This window comes from Mobula birostris, chromosome 2 (genome assembly GCF_030028105.1).
Source record: "Mobula birostris isolate sMobBir1 chromosome 2, sMobBir1.hap1, whole genome shotgun sequence".
Lineage (NCBI taxonomy): Eukaryota > Metazoa > Chordata > Chondrichthyes > Myliobatiformes > Myliobatidae > Mobula > Mobula birostris.
Window position 1 is genome coordinate 139,757,714 of NC_092371.1, and position 16,487 is coordinate 139,774,200.

General features: G+C 42.9%; 1 non-coding gene across 1 annotated transcript; it reads left to right on the forward strand.

The window, feature by feature from the left end:
* Positions 1 to 12,921: 12,921 nt before the first annotated feature.
* LOC140194323 (U4 spliceosomal RNA) lies at positions 12,922 to 13,065 on the forward strand. Its single transcript, XR_011885173.1, has one exon. It is a non-coding gene; the product is annotated as a U4 spliceosomal RNA (small nuclear RNA).
* Positions 13,066 to 16,487: the final 3,422 nt, after the last annotated feature.

Genomic DNA, 16,487 nt, shown 5'->3' on the forward strand with positions numbered 1-16,487 from the left:
AATGTTTGATGTGGCTGGGGTCTTTGATTATGCGGGATGCTTTACTGAGACTATGAAAAGTATAGACAGAGTCCATAGAGAGGAGTATGGTTTCCATTATATGCTGAGCTGTGTCCAGAACTCTCTGCAGTTTCCCATGGCCATTTGCCATACCAAGCCATTATACATCTAGATGTGATGTTTTCTATGGTGCATTGATAGAATTCGTAAGGGTTGGCAGGAACCTGCCAGATATCTTTAGCCTCCAGAGGAAGTAGAGGTATTAGTGAGCTTTCTTGGTCAGGAGGTTTACGTGGTTAGGCTAGGATATACAACTGGTGATGCTCACCCTGACAACTTGAAAATCTCAACCCTTTCAACCTCAACACCACTGATGTAGACAAAAACGTGTGTATAGCCTCCATTCCTGAAGTCAATGGCCAGCTCTTTTGTTTTGTTGACATAGAGGGGAAGGTTGTTGTCATGCCACTATGTCACTGGGCTCTCTCTATCTCCCTCCTGTACTTTGACTCATTATTATTTGAGAAACAGCCTACCACAGTATCATCTGCAAATTTGTATATGGAATCAGTGTAGAATCTGGCCACGCAGTCTTGAGTGTATCATCATCATCATCATCAGGTGCCATGCCCAGTTTGAGCTTTGAATGCCATGGCCCACACACCCCTGTTTTGGGTCAGATGGATCAATTCATTGGTATTCATTTCCAGTTCTCTGGCTGCTGTTTCCATCATCATTTGTCTTTGCCTTCCTCTTGCTTTCTGCCCTTCAATCTTTCCCATAATTACTGTGCATGAGTGTATATGGAGCAGAATAGGGGACTGAAGACACAACCTTGTGGAGCACCAGTGTTTAGAGTAGTTGTGGTGAAGGTATTGCTCCCCATTTTGATGTTTAGTCTGAATAATAAACAAACCTCTTGACCATGTCTGCATTCTTTTATGCATTGAATTGCTGCCACATGATCAGCAGGTAAGATATTTGGATTTCTGAGGAGATGTACCTAATAATGCTGCTACTGAGTGCAATGATATTAGATCGGTCTTCGCAGTCGAAAACACTGAAAAACATTCAATAGTAATAGATAATCGAGAGGCCATAAAGAGGAAGCATCCTCAAACGATCCCTAGCCTAGAGAAGAAATACTAGGAAAACCAGTGGGATTAAAGGCCACATGTCCATTGGTTCTGAAGGATTTCATTCTAAGGTCTTAAAGGAACTGGTGCCCCTTCTCCTTCCCTTTCTCCTATTGTTCACTCTCCTCTCCTAGCAGATTCCTTCATCTCCAGCCCTTTACCTTTCCCACCCACCTGTGTTCTCCTATCACCTCATAGATATTTTCTGCTCCTCCCCCACCTTTTTATTCTGGCATCTTTCCTCCTGCCTCTCCAGTCCTGAAGAAGGGTCTCGGCCCGAAATGTTGACTGTTTGTTCACTTCCATGAATGTTGCCTGACCTGCTGATTTCCTCCAGTATTTTGTGTATGTTGCTCTGGATTTCCAGCATCTGAAGGATTTCTCTTGTTAATATAAGGATAGGTGAATTAGCAAGTTTTGAGGAGGACATGAAAAACCTGCAAAGATATATAAATAGGTTAAGCCAGTTGGAAGATGGGGTTTAAAATGTAAGGATTTCCACTTTGGAAAGAGGAATGATAAAACAAGTTATTATTTAAATGAATGGAAATGAGATAGAACTTTAACTGCTACTTCTTAGCCTGGCTCTGCATCCTGTCAATGTCCTGTTATAACTTTCTACACTATCTAAACCATCAATATTTTCATTCTAAGTCATATATTTTCAAATTTCTAACCATTGCATTTGGTGACACAGTTGAGCTTTTCAGCCAGGCTCTGAACACACCTGAACCTCCTTCAGTCTGTACCAGAAGACCACCTTCTTCTGCTTGGTCACTGAGAGCACCAGACTCTGGCAAAGGAGGATCATGTGTGATGGTAGCACTGCTAGGCTCCACTGAGCGCCCTAATAGAGAACAGTGGCCTGGATGCCCAGATCTGCACCATATTTTACATCAAAGTAATAAATCCATCTAATTTTGACAAATGGAAATTCAGCGACTTTTTTGGACTGATAGCTAATTGCCAGTTCATATTTCTCTCACTGACTCCATTTAGCTGCAGCAGAATTCTGATAATTTGTTGTCTGATTTTTCTGAATTTCTATCTATTTCTCGTGATCCCTTTAAACTAAACAGGGCTCTTTTATGTGCTTTTTAAAATCTAACTTGGACCCTATTTCCCGTTCTCTGATTAAAGTGAACAGTCTGTTTTCTTTAAACAAATCAGGGCCCTGTTACCCGTGTTCCCCGGCCCACATTCCTCACATTCCTTTTCACTGGAGCCCGTTTGCAACACTCCCCTGAAACTCAATAGGTTCACTAAAAAACTTAATATACTACATTGTAAATTTAAAACAAGTGATGTTGGAATATGGATAGGAAAATAACTAACGCTGTGGAAAATGTAAGGCCAGCCTATCAAAGACCTGAGCATGTGGGATTAACGGAGTTTTACTGTCTGTGAGCAAATGTGACTAATGATGACTCTTCATTTTGTGTTAGGGACTTCTTGGAAATTATGCTGAGAGATACAGTAACATGTTTGCATGTATCCAGTGGCTACAGGCTCTGCATACAAATAGAAAGCAACCCTTGAGCATTTGGAATTTCGGGAATGCATCATAGTAAGTTTAGTAGAGGGCAAATAGGTGAGACTGTAATTGCTTCCAAATTAACTCCTTTGAGTTACTGCTTGAGATGGAAAGATTGTGAGTTTGTGAAGTATTTATCTTTTGATGGACATTTCAGTCATTGCATGATGCCTCATGGATTCTGAAAGGGACTTTGCTCTAGCTGCCGTAAATTTCCACTGTGCCTTAGTAATTTCCATCAATGAGCCTGTCACAGTCCTGGCACTCAGTGGAGAGCCACTTCGTTGGTCAGCTCACAAATAGGTCTTTCTCAATTCAGAATCTAAACGAGGCATTCCACTGTGCTCTCATGTGTATTACACAAACCAGGTTTGGAAATGATTGAGTTCTGCAGATTGGTAATTATCTCCTCTTCTACCTGTGTGGAAAAAATCAGCCCAGTTACATGACCAGTGCTAAAACTATTGTTTCATTATCTATTACCAAAGAGGAATTGGTTGAGTAGGTAAGAGCCATGAGTTAACCTCCTCGTAGGGGCAAAGCAGGGATGCGATACATCCCTGATCAGGCTCAGGCTCAGAGTTTAGCAAACCACGTGTCTGCTGGCCAACAGAATGCAAAGAGGGCAAGCTGATCAAAAGTTTGAAAGAAAGAACTTTCTTGATCATGGGACAGCTGATAGCACTTCAAAGTTAAGAACTAGAAGTACAGTACTACTACTACTGGTAGGAATTTGGAATGAGAAAAGAAAAGTTTGGCAGTTCTCAGCAGATTAATCTTTGTGGAGGCTGAAGTAATGAGCAATCACTTATTTTCATAAGTATTTTAAGAAGCTAGCCACTGATGTGAAACTAAGAACAAGTTTTTGCATCCAGCTAGATCTCACACAAGTAGCTTGAGAAAATGGTTATAAAATCTACTAAAATGTTGTTGGTTAAAGGATTACTTTCAGCCTAGATATCCCTTTTCCTTCTTTGAAGATAAGTCAGTGATCTTTTCCATTCACCTGGATAGAAAGACGTGGCCTTGATTTACTTGACATTTACATTTTGAGGCTCATGTGACCAACGATAAGGATGGCTCTAACAAATCAAGTTGACCCCATCTCACTCAAAAAATTAATTTCTTAAATAAATGATGATGACATGAAAGGCAAAATTAAATTTCCCCTTTATTTATCTTCAGTTAAATGTTAAGATGAGGAGCAGAGGGCCCAGACCAACTATTCCACGCCATCCCAGATACTATGGGTCTGGCTGATAAATACAGATGTTTCTTGGCACAGTGCAATAATCATGTGTTGTCTTTGAAATAAAATATGGCCTTGAAATGTTATAATTGATACTAAGAGATGTTATACAATTAATCTGCACTCGCCCTGCTTCCTGTATTACTTCAGTGTTGTGACTAAACCATTTTAAATGAAGTTGAGGTGTAATTTTCAACTCAGTTCTCATTAATTTCAAGGTGATTTCAAGTTTGTATTTTAACGTAACTTCTCCAGCATTACTACACTACTGTATTGGCTGCGTCTCAGGACCCTGCGTCAGAAGGTTTAGGTTCAATTTCCACTCCAATAAATGAAGCACATAAAACTAAACTGCTGGTTCAGCCGTGAGGAAGTGTTGTCACTGGGGCCATCTTTCAGATAAAACATTAAACCAAAATCTGCTTCCTCACTTCAGACTTCTGGGATATTAAGATTTCAAGGTGTACTGGGATTTGAAAGAGGAATTCGGGGTTCCAGGCCAGTGTCCAGGCTTGTATACATGAGTCAATCAACACGTTAACTCAGATTATTTGGTCATTATCAAATAAATTTGAGCAAATTTGCTGCAGAATTTCTTACACTGCACCACATTTTAAAAAAAAGATTAATTGGCTGTAAAGGCCTTGGGCGCATCTGAAGTAGTGTAGATTGCAGTATACATGCAAATCTTTCATTAGTTTATGCATCATTTTCTTGTATAATTGACCCTTTAGGTCCAAGCAAAAACTTTAGAAGGTCAGTTCTTCCTTTTAAATGTTGCATGGTGCAGATGGTGAAGAATTACTGGGCCAAATGAAATAAGCATTCAGCTGTTTCTGGCTTGCACCGATATAGGATGGCCAAATCATGTGACCATCGTAAGCCCCATTTGCGTCAGAAGGTACTAATAAACTCAATGAACCATTACCATTTATGTAGTAAAGGCAATGGGAACTAGTTAAGAATCAACCAAATGACAACTTTTTGATACTAACGTTAGAAGAAAATAACTACCCTAATTCTTTGAGATAGTTCCAATCAAGCAAAGATAGATAGTTGCCAGTAGCATTTTAATAAATGCAGAGGGAAGGTATCTAGTGAGATTAGAAATTCACATTGGCAACAAATTAAGTCCTATTTATTTTATCATGCTCAGCAGATTCTTATAAAAATCAGAAAGCTTTTATGGTCAAAGATTAAGAGCAATTGATAGATTATTTACTTTAATAGCTTCATAAAAATGTGAAATACATGTTTCTAACTACATAAATCCAGATTAAAAGCAATGGGCTCTCACATACCCACAATAGTTCCACTTACAAAGGAAACTGGCAAATTTTGTCTTTAATTGCTAGAGAACATAAGAGTTGCCGATTATTTGGCCTTTGATCACAGGTTACCATTTATTAAGATCATGACTGACCCTCCAACTCCGAGTGGATGCCTTCCTGCATTATCTGTTTAGCCTTAATCCTCTTTCCAAACGTCTACTACTGAGGATCAATATCCCTCTAGATCAGCGGTCCCTAACCACCGGGCCGCAAAGCATATGCTACTGGACCGTGAGGAAACAACATGAGTCAACTGCACCTTTCCTCATTCCCTGTCACACACTGTTGAACTTGCCAACTGTCCTGTATTTACTGGGATATCCCGTGTATTGAGCTAAATTGGTTTGTCCCATGTTTCTCCCGCTAAGGTACAGCATTCCTATGATATCTTTCGTGCCGAAATGGCATGAAGCGAAGAAGCAATTACCATTAATTTATATGGGAAAAATTTTTGAGCGTTCCCAGATCCAAAAAATAACCTAACAAATCATACCAAATAACACATAAAACCAAAAATGACTAACACTAACATATAGTAAAAGCAGGAATGATATGATAAATACACAGCCTATATAAAGTAGAAATAATGTATGTACAGTATAGTTGGGAAGATGAAGGCAAAACTGATTTGTGGGAAAAAAATCGGCACGTACGCACATGCGCACATCACATGCACACACAGGTGCCTGCGCAAGGCTTCATGGTCCTGGTAGTCTTTCCTGGGGTAAAGTGTCCTGGGATTTGACTGCTACTTTTGTCTCTTATTTGGGAGTGAGAAAGTTGGCAACCCTAACTGTAAAAGACATGTTGAGGTGAGTTTAACCCTACTTGAACACCGCCCTCCTCCCTCCCCCCCACCGGTCAGCCGGTCTGCAAGAATATTGTCAATATTAAACCGGTCCGTGGTGTAAAAAAGGTTGGGGACCCCTGCTCTAGATTAGAGAACACTTCACCCTATCTTCACATCAAACCATCTGGCTGTATTTTATACCAATCTAGTGTCCCAGCCACATTTACTGGAAGTTAATTGCAACTGTTGATTGTGTTCTGAAAAACTAACTACTTCTTAATAGCCATCCTAATCTTGCAATCCTCCCCAGTACTTTGGAGACCTTCAAAGAATTGTTCCAAGATTTACATTTTCTTTCTTTAAGTTTATAATCTCTCGAAGTAGTCCTCAATTCCAGTGAAGTGATACATGCTTCTTACCCTTTCTTATACAGGATACTATTTTAAATATACTTTAGTGTCAAATATAATTATTATTGTGCACTTATGTTTATTTACTGAAACCTTTTATTGACTCTTGATTGCTGCTCATTTCTGGTGCCGAGGGCTGATTCAAAGGGTGTTAAGGAGGCAAACACATATTGTGTCAGTGTGGAAGTGACAAGCCATTTCCTGATGGACTTCAGAATGAATGATGTGTCCACATCTTTTGTAGCTCATAAAGTAGCTAACACACCAGTTTGCTATGAGCCTAATATCTTTAACAGAATTATATATGCAGTTTTTATGAATAATAGTTACATTGAAGCAAGATTAGTGACCTTAGGAAGTGGATTTTTCTTGTGAAGGATTATAATTATTAACCTGATCTCCAATTTGATCCTAAAGTTGGAAACACGTGCTGGGAACTACAACTCTACTGGGGAAATTCTGTGCTGTGAAATGTGATGGGTAGATATATAGGAGCTGGGATTTCTCCTCACTATTAGGATAGGCAAAATAAATAACTGAAGCTCATATCACAAGACAGCTGTTCATCCTTCAACAGAGATGATGGACTACTGGTGATTGTTGGCAGACAGATGTCATAGGGAGATGTAGTTTGTCTTCCAGTAGAAAAATAATATTGAGTGTGCACCATGACAAGCTTTATCATTTCATCTCTTTATTACCTCTCACCAAATCCCTGTTAATCTCATTCTCCCATCTATTACCCAGTCTCTCTGTCCTCCCCCACCCTTTCTGTTGCTTCTTTCCTCCCTATGAATTCTCATCCCCTCCTCTCCCTGTTCCTCATTGGGCACTTCCCCTTTTTACAGAGTATCATGGAATTGCTCAAACACTGAAGTAAACACATTGACTGCACACCATCTGTCCATTCTATTCCCAACTCTTCTGCTGCTATTTTCTCTCTCACAGCATAGAGAGACAGATAGAAAAGATGAGGTACACCTTCTAGTTGCTGTCCTAGCAACACACATCAAAGTTGCTGGTGAATGCAGCAGGCCAGGCAACATCTCTAGGAAGAGGTACAGTCGATGTTTCAAGCCGAGACCCTTCGTCAGGACTAACTGAAGGAAGAGCTAGTAAGAGATTTGAAAGTGGGAGGGGGAGGGGGAGATCCAAAAAGATAGGAGAAGACAGGAGGGGGAGGGATGGAGCCAAGAGCTGGACAGGTGATTGGCAAAGGGGATATGAGAGGATCATGGGACAGGAGGTCCGGGGAGAAAGACAAGCGGGGGAGCGGGGAGCCCAGAGGATGGGCAAGGGGTATAGTGAGAGGAACAGAGGGAGAAAAAGGAGAGAGAGAGAGAAAGAATGTGTGTATAAAAATAAGTAACAGATGGGGTACGAGGGGGAGGTGGGGCATTAGCCGAAGTTAGAGAAGTCGATGTTCATGCCATCAGGTTGGAGGCTACCCAGATGGAATATAAGGTGTTGTTCCTCCAACCTGAGTGTGGCTTCATCTTTACAGTAGAGGAGGCCGTGGATAGACATGTCAGAATGGGAATGGGATGTGGAATTAAAATGTGTGGCCACTGGGAGATCCTGCTTTCTCTGGCAGACAGAGCATAGGCATTCAGCAAAACGGTCTCCCAGTCTGCGTCGGGTCTCGCCAATATATAAAAGGCCACATCGGGAGCACCGGACGCAGTATATCACCCCAGCCGACTCACAGGTGAAGTGTCGCCTCACCTGGAAGGACTGTTTGGGGCCCTGAATGGTGGTGAGGGAGGAAGTGTAAGGGCATGTGTAGCACTTGTTCCGCTTACAAGGATAAGTGCCAGGAGGGAGATCAGTGGGGAGGGATGGGGGGGACGAATGGACAAGGGAGTCGCGTAGGGAGCGATCCCTGCGGAAAGCAGAGGGGGGGGTAGGGAAAGATGTGCTTAGTGGTGGGATCCCGTTGGAGGTGGCGGAAGTTAAGGAGAATAATATGTTGGACCCGGAGGCTGGTGGGGTGGTAGGTGAGGACCAGGGGAACCCTATTCCTAGTGGGGTGGCGGGAGGATGGAGTGAGAGCAGATGTACGTGAAATGGGGGAGATGCGTTTAAGAGCAGAGTTGATAGTGGAGGAAGGGAAGCCCCTTTCTTTAAAAAAGGAGGACATCTCCCTCGTTCTAGAATGAAAAGCCTCATCCTGAGAGCAGATGCGGTGGAGACGGAGGAATTGCGAGAAGGGGATGGCGTTTTTGCAAGAGACAGGGTGAGAAGAGGAATAGTCCAGATAGCTGTGAGATTCAGTAGGCTTATAGTAGACATCAGTGGATAAGCTGTCTCCAGAGACAGAGACAGAAAGATCTAAAAAGGGGAGGGTGGTGTCGGAAATAGACCAGGTAAACTTGAGGGCAGGGTGAAAGTTGGAGGCAAAGTTAATAAAGTCAACGAGCTCTGCATGTGTGCAGGAAGCAACGCCAATGCAGTCGTCGATGTAGCGAAGGAAAAGTGGGGGACAGATACCAGAATAGGCATGGAACATAGATTGCTCCACAAACCCAACAAAAAGGCAGGCATAGCTAGGACCCATATGGGTGCCCATAGCTACACCTTTAGTTTGGAGGAAGTGGGAGGAGCCAAAGGAGAAATTATTAAGAGTAAGGACTAATTCCGCTAGACGGAGCAGAGTGGTGATAGAGGGGAACTGATTAGGTCTGGAATCCAAAAAGAAGCGTAGAGCTTTGAGACCTTCCTGATGGGGGATGGAAGTGTATAGGGACTGGACATCCATGGTGAAAATAAAGCAGTGGGGGCCAGGGAACTTAAAATCATCGAAAAGTTTAAGAGCATGAGAAGTGTCACGAACATAGTAGGAAGGGATTGAACAAGGGGGGATAAAACTGTGTCAAGGTATGCAGAAACGAGTTTGGTGGGGCAGGAGCAAGCTGAGACAATAGGTCGGCCAGGACAGGCAGGTTTGTGGATCTTGGGTGGAGGTAGAAACGGGAAGTGTGAGGTGTGGGAACTATAAGGTTGGTAGCAGTGGATGGGAGATCCCCTGAGCGGATAAAGTCGGTGATGGTGTAGGAGACAATGGCCTGGTGCTCCTTAGTGGGGCCACGATCGAGGGGTAAATAAGAGGAGGTATCCGCGAGTTGTCGCTGTGCCTCGGCAAGGTAGAGTTCAGTATGCCAGACTACAACAGCACCCCCCTTATCGGCGGGTATAATAATAAGGTTAGGATTAGTGTGGAGGGAGTGGAGAGCAGAGCGTTCCGAAGGAGTGAGGTTGGAATGGGGTCAAGGTGCGGTGAAGTCGAGATGGTTGATGTCCCCTCGGCAGTTAGCGATAAAGAGATCCAGAGCAGGAAGAAGACCAGAGCGCGGTGTTTTGTTGGCTTTGTGGAACAATCTATGTTCTGTGCCTATTCTGGTATCTGTCCCCCACTTTTCCTTCGCTACATCGATGACTGCATTGGCGCTGCTTCTTGCACACATGCAGAGCTTGTTGACTTTATTAACTTTGCCCCCAACTTTCACCCTGCCCTCAAGTTTACCTGGTCTATTTCCGACACCTCCCTCCCCTTTCTAGATCTTTCTGTCTCTGTCTCTGGAGACAGCTTATCCACTGATGTCTACTATAAGCCTACTGAATCTCACAGCTATCTGGACTATTCCTCTTCTCACCCTGTCTCTTGCAAAAACGCCATCCCCTTCTCGCAATCCCTCCGTCTCCGCTGCATCTGCTCTCAGGATGAGGCTTTTCATTCTAGGACGAGGGAGATGTCCTCCTTTTTTAAAGAAAGGGGCTTCCCTTCCTCCACTATCAACTCTGCTCTTAAACGCATCTCCCCCATTTCACGCACATCTGCTCTCACTCCATCCTCCCGCCACCCCACTAGGAATAGGGTTCCCCTGGTCCTCACCTACCACCCCACCAGCCTCCGGGTCCAACATATTATTCTCCTTAACTTCCGCCACTTCCAACGGGATCCCACCATTAAGCACATCTTTCCCTCCCCACCCCTCTGCTTTCCGCAAGGATCGCTCCCTACGCGACTCCCTTGTCCATTCGTCCCCCCCATCCCTCCCCACTGATCTCCCTCCTGGCACTTATCCGTGTAAGCGGAACAAGTGCTACACATGCCCTTACACTTCCTCCCTCACCAACATTCAGGGCCCCAGACAGTCCTTCCAGGTGAGGTGACACTTCACCTGTGAGTCAGCTGTGGTGATATACTGCGTCCGGTGCTCCCGATGTGGCCTTTTATATATTGGCGAGACCCAACGCAGACTGGGAGACCGCTTTGCTGAACACCTACGCTCTGTCCGCCAGAGAAAGCAGGATCTCCCAGTGGCCACACATTTTAATTCCACATCCCATTCCCATTCTGACATGTCTATGCACGGCCTCCTCTACTGTAAAGATGAAGCCACACTCAGGTTGGAGGAACAACACCTTATATTGCGTCTGGGTAGCCTCCAACCTGATGGCATGAACACTGACTTTTCTAACTTCCGCTAATGCCCCACCTCCCCCTCGTACCCCATCTGTTATTTATTTTTATACACACATTCTTTCTCTCTCTCTCTCTCCTTTTTCTCCCTCTGTTCCTCTGAATATACCCCTTGCCCATCCTCTGGGTTCCCCCCCACCCCGTCTTTCTTCCCGGACCTCCTGTCCCATGATCCTCTCATATCCCCTTTGCCAATCACCTGTCCAGCTCTTGGCTCCATCCCTCCCCCTCCTGTCTTCTCCTATCATTTTGGATCTCCCCCTCCCCCTCCCACTTTCAAATCTCTTACTAACTCTTCCTTCAGTTAGTCCTGACGAAGGGTCTCAGCCTGAAACGTTGACTGTACCTCTTCCTAGTGATGCTGCCTGGCCTGCTGCGTTCACCATCAACTTTGATGTGTGTTGCTTAAATTTCCAGCATCTGCAGAATTCCTGTTAGTCGCTGTCCTACTCATGTTTCACAGGAGTTCAACACAGTCTTTTTGACTTTCTACCCCATACCCTTTTTTTAATAAAGTACAGGAGTCCATTAACATTTTAATGACTTCTCCGAGCACCATGCCACAATTGTTTGTTTGTACTCCTACATGTCCACTACTCTCTATGACTACACCCGCTTGGGAATCGTACTCCTGAAGTAAAGATTTTAGATCAGCTGACCCAAGCAGTACTTAATGTTTTAGGAAGGGAGGGTGGAGTTGATTGGTGATCATTTAACTGCTGTAACAATGGCTGTCTACTTGGCTGTGTGAAGTGTCTCTTAATGCTTCATTGCCATGCGTCTGAAAGGTGTATCTCCTGTCTACATCACAGAGGCCTTCCCTTCCAACAGTCTAAGTTTCACAAGAGTACTTGGGGCACCAGAAATGCTAGGTTGAGGGACTTTGGACTGAGGCTACGCCCACACTAGACCAGATAATTTTGGAAACGCCAGTTTCATATAAAAATGATAGGCGTCCACTCCAGGCATTTTTGAAAATACCTCCGTCCACATTAAAGTGAGTATTTGGGCAAATCTCCTCCTACTGGGCATGCGCAGGACACACCTACAGAAAACAAGCGAAGAGGAAACGGTATACTACTGTATTTCCGTTTCTGTGGTGGCGTTGCGCTATTTCCATTGGTCAAAAACTACAGTACCTACAACAACAGCGAAAGAAAGTTTTCAACAATGTCGTCGAGAAATACAAAGAAAACCTCCGCTGGAAAAATCAGACCGGACTTCTTCGTTTGGACAGACAATGAAGTTGAGCTGCTTCTGCGAGTTACAAACGACTACAAAGTCAGCAAAGCAGTGGAGAATGTGGACTGGGAGTCGTGCCAAACCAACTACAACGACATCCTCAACCGCTATAAGGAACGCTATATGTGTTCAAGAAAACAATGAAATGCCGCGCTGCCACCACCATCTGTTCCGGCATGTCATGATAGCGTTTTTAAAAAGCTCCGGTTACCCCGTACACACTACGCCGCCCAACCGGCGTTTTCGGATTTACACACTGGAGAGTGTTTTAGAAAAGCTCCGTTTTCGGGAGAGGAAAATGCCATTTCAGTGTGGATGGACATTGGAATGCGGAAAATGAGACAAAGTCAGTGATAATGGTGTTGCAAATTGCTTATTTAAGTTTCTGGGCATTAAGTTCATATTTTACTTGCCTTTTTATGGGTTGGGTTGTTAATTTCAAGTCACATACACAAGCGATTATGTTAGTTCTAAGCGGTATATTCAAATTTGGATCAAAATAGCTCATTGAATCATTAATTATCCTCTAAATTGAAATTAGTTAGAGAAAGTTGAGATATAGGCCAAAAGATGATCACATGCTTCCAATATAAAATATTTTCCACTTCTCATGACAAATACCCCAGGACATTGTTAATTGTTGAAGCAATGGCTTAAACAAATATCTAAATGAATAGGTACAGCTGATTTAGTGCTTTCTTCAGATATATTTATTATATATATTTTGAAGAGAGTTAATATGAATTATTTTTGTGCAGTGGCAGTATTGTAGCCGATGAGGTTTACCCGAGGCGCGATTATTGCTTATTGAAAACTTTTCCCAGTACCCCGCTATGATGACTTGAAATATAGTTGACATTGGCAAAAAAAAAGAAGAAATGAATTATTTTGAATGGATCCCACTCATACTTGCTGTTGGAACATGTCTATGATAATCCTTACATGCAGGCTTCATAATAAATTGTAGTTGATTTGATGAGAGAGGGGTATGTAGCTTTTTGGCTGACATTATCAGCATGCCTAAAGGCCAGTCATGTGACTTTCCCACAATCTGATGAATGGGGAAGGCACGAAGGATACCATCTAGTCAGCCTGCCGAATACAGTTAGCAGGTTTGTGCAGAATGCCAGGTGCTGGGAGTTGAGGCTGCAATTTACAATGAAGATGCATATTAGAAAGCTGCAGATACTGCAAATCTGAAGCAAAATTTTGTAAAGTCTCAACAAGTCAGCAGGATCTATAGAAAGATAAACAGAGTTAATATTTTGGGTCAAAGACCCTCCATTTTAGAGCTGAAACATTAATAGTGTTTCTCTTTCCACAGATGCTGGGCAGATGTTGGACTGGGTGACATAGCCGCTGTTAAGGTTTTCTGCATCTCATAACAGAGGTGCAGGCAATATTAAGTCCTTCTGAATTTCCAAAAACTATTAAAAATAAATCAGTAGTTAACATTGATTACACTTTTAAACAACAAAAAATAAATCACCTGCAAGCATTTAGAATGCCTTTAAATATTTTAAATATTTAAATATTTTTGAACATGCATTTTTATTTTCGGCTTTCATTTTCACGATCATGATTCTGGTATGTCACCTAAGACGCTTGCAAATTTCTACAGGTGTACCGTAGAGAGCATTCTGACTGGCTGCAACACCATCTGGTTTGGGGGGGAGGGGGCCACTTCACAGGATCGAAATAAACTGCAGAGAACTGTAAAATTAGTCAGCTCCATCACCGCACTATCCTCTGTAGTATCCACAACATCTTCAAGGAGTGATATCTCAAAAAGGCAGTATCCATCATTAAGAAACCTCACACCCAAGACATGTCCTCATCCCATTGTTACCATCGGGAAGGAAGTACAGAAGCCTGAAGGCACAAACTCAGCGATTCAAGAACAGCTTCTTCCCCTCTACCATCTGATTTCTCAACGGACATTAAACCCATGAGCACTACCTCACTACTTTTTTATTTCTGTTTTTGCAGTACTTATTTAATTTAACTATTTTATATATACATTTACTGTAATTCATGTTTTTTTTTGTTACTGTGTATTGCAGTGTACTGCTGCCACAAAGACAACGAATTTCATAGCATCTGCCAGTGATAATAAACCTGATTCTGATTCTGTCCCAGCATAATGATAGAGAATTCCAACAATTTCATGCTCCACCTCTGCACTTCATACAGGGTCCTAATACAAGTTGTGTTGACAGATTCTTCTGCTGCTTTGCCAGTGACTGGAATTTCCTCGAGTAAACATGTGGAACTGCTGTCATTTCCAGTACCTCCTAGGTCATTATTTTCTGTCAGTGAATCATAGAATAGTTTAGAGCAGATTGGTGGCTACGTGGCTCACAGATTCTGTGCTATTTTTTTGCAACTGTAATCTAGCTGGTTCTGTTCTTCTGCCAACTTCTTCTGTCCTTTTCCCATTCATGTACAGTACTTATCCATGTCCCTTTAGATTGCCACAATTGAATTTGCCTTTGCTACTATCCCTTGGGAGTGCAATACAGACCCTAAATATTCACTGCATACAAAAATCCTTCATAGTGTCACCTGTGGTTCTTTTGCTAATTGCCATAATCCTGTCTTGCCTCATTCTTGAATCACTCCACCAAAAGGGATAGTTTCTCTCTGTGCCTTTAGTCTTCATAGTTCTAAATATGGCTATCAGATTTCCTCTCCACTTTCTACATTGTCTGTAAACCCGACTAGACACGATGTTCTGGTATTGGCTGAATCAGCATTTTATAAAGGTTTGTGTCTTCTTTGCTCTTTTGCTTTATGCCTCTAATTATAAAGTACAGGATCTTGTACGGTTGCAAACCATTTTCTCAACTTGCTCTGCCACCACAGAATATGCTTTTTCCCCCTAATATATCCTAGAATTCTTTGATCTGGTACCACGTTTAGAACAGGGGCTCTAGTTTGCTTCTACTCATTCTCCTAACACTGCAATTTCTGTGTTAAATTTCTCCAGCTTTTCTACAGGTTGATTGTCTGAAAATGAGGGGAAACATTAGCAATTCCTTACTCCTCACAGCTGCTGCTTGACCCACGAATTTCCTTCGATTGTCATTCCAGATTCCAACATCTGCAGTCTCTTGTTAAACAATGACTGAAATGTTACCTCATTATTTCTTTAATATCTAATAACCTTACAGTATCTGTTTTGAATGCAATTAATGACTATAACTTTGCAGCCTTTCAGGGTGCAGAGTTTGAAAGATTCACCGAACGCTGAGTGAAGAAATTGCTTCTCTTCTCAGTCTTTGCAGCAACACACGAGGGAGTTGGAGGAACTGGTGGAAGTGTTCAAGGACATCTTCATTCTCTCACTGTTGCAGTCAGAGGTGCCCACCTGCTTCAAAAGGGTGACAAGTGACTAAGGAAAGCAGGGTGAGCTGCCTCAAAGACTATTGCCCAGTTTGCACTCACATCTACTGTGATGAAGTGCTTTGACCAGAATCACCTCCTGCCCAAGCAAGTACCTGGACCAGTGAGACCGTCAGCCTTGGATCAGCTGGACAATAGGAATGCCTATCCAGGCTGCTGTTTATTGATTACAGCTCAGCATTCAATACCATCATACCATCAGTTCCAATCAACAAGTTTCAAAACCTGGGCCTCGGTACCTCCCTCTGTAAATGGATCCTTGACTTATTCACCGGGAGACCACAGCCAGTCCGTCTCAGCAGTAACATCTCCTCCTCATTGACAATGCACACTGGCGCACCTCAAGAATATGTGCTTAGCCCACTGCTCTACTCTCTCTACACCCAAGACTGTGTGGCTAGGCACAGCTCAAATGCCATCTGTAAATCTGCTGATTACACTATTCTTGGCAGAATTTCAGATGGTGACGAGGAGATGTACAGGAGTGAGACAGATCAGCTGGTTGATTGGTGTCACTTCAACCACCTTGCACGCAATGTTAGTAAGACCAAGGAAGTGATTGTGGACTTCAGGAAGGGTAAGTCAAAGGAATACACATCAGTCCTCATTGAGGAATCAGCAGTGGAAAGGGCAAACTGTTTCCAGTTCCTGAGTGTCAACATTTCTGAAAAAATATCCTAGGCCCAACATATTGATGCAATTACAAATGAGGCACAACAGTGGCTATATTTCATTAGGAATGTGACCATTTGGTATGTCACCAAAGAGTCTCACAAATTTCTACAGATGTACCATGGAGAGCATTCTGAAAGGTTGCATCTCTGTCTGGTATGGAGGGGCCACTGCACAGGATCGGAAAAAGCTGGAAGGTATAAACTCAGCTAGCTGCATCATGGGCACTAGCCTC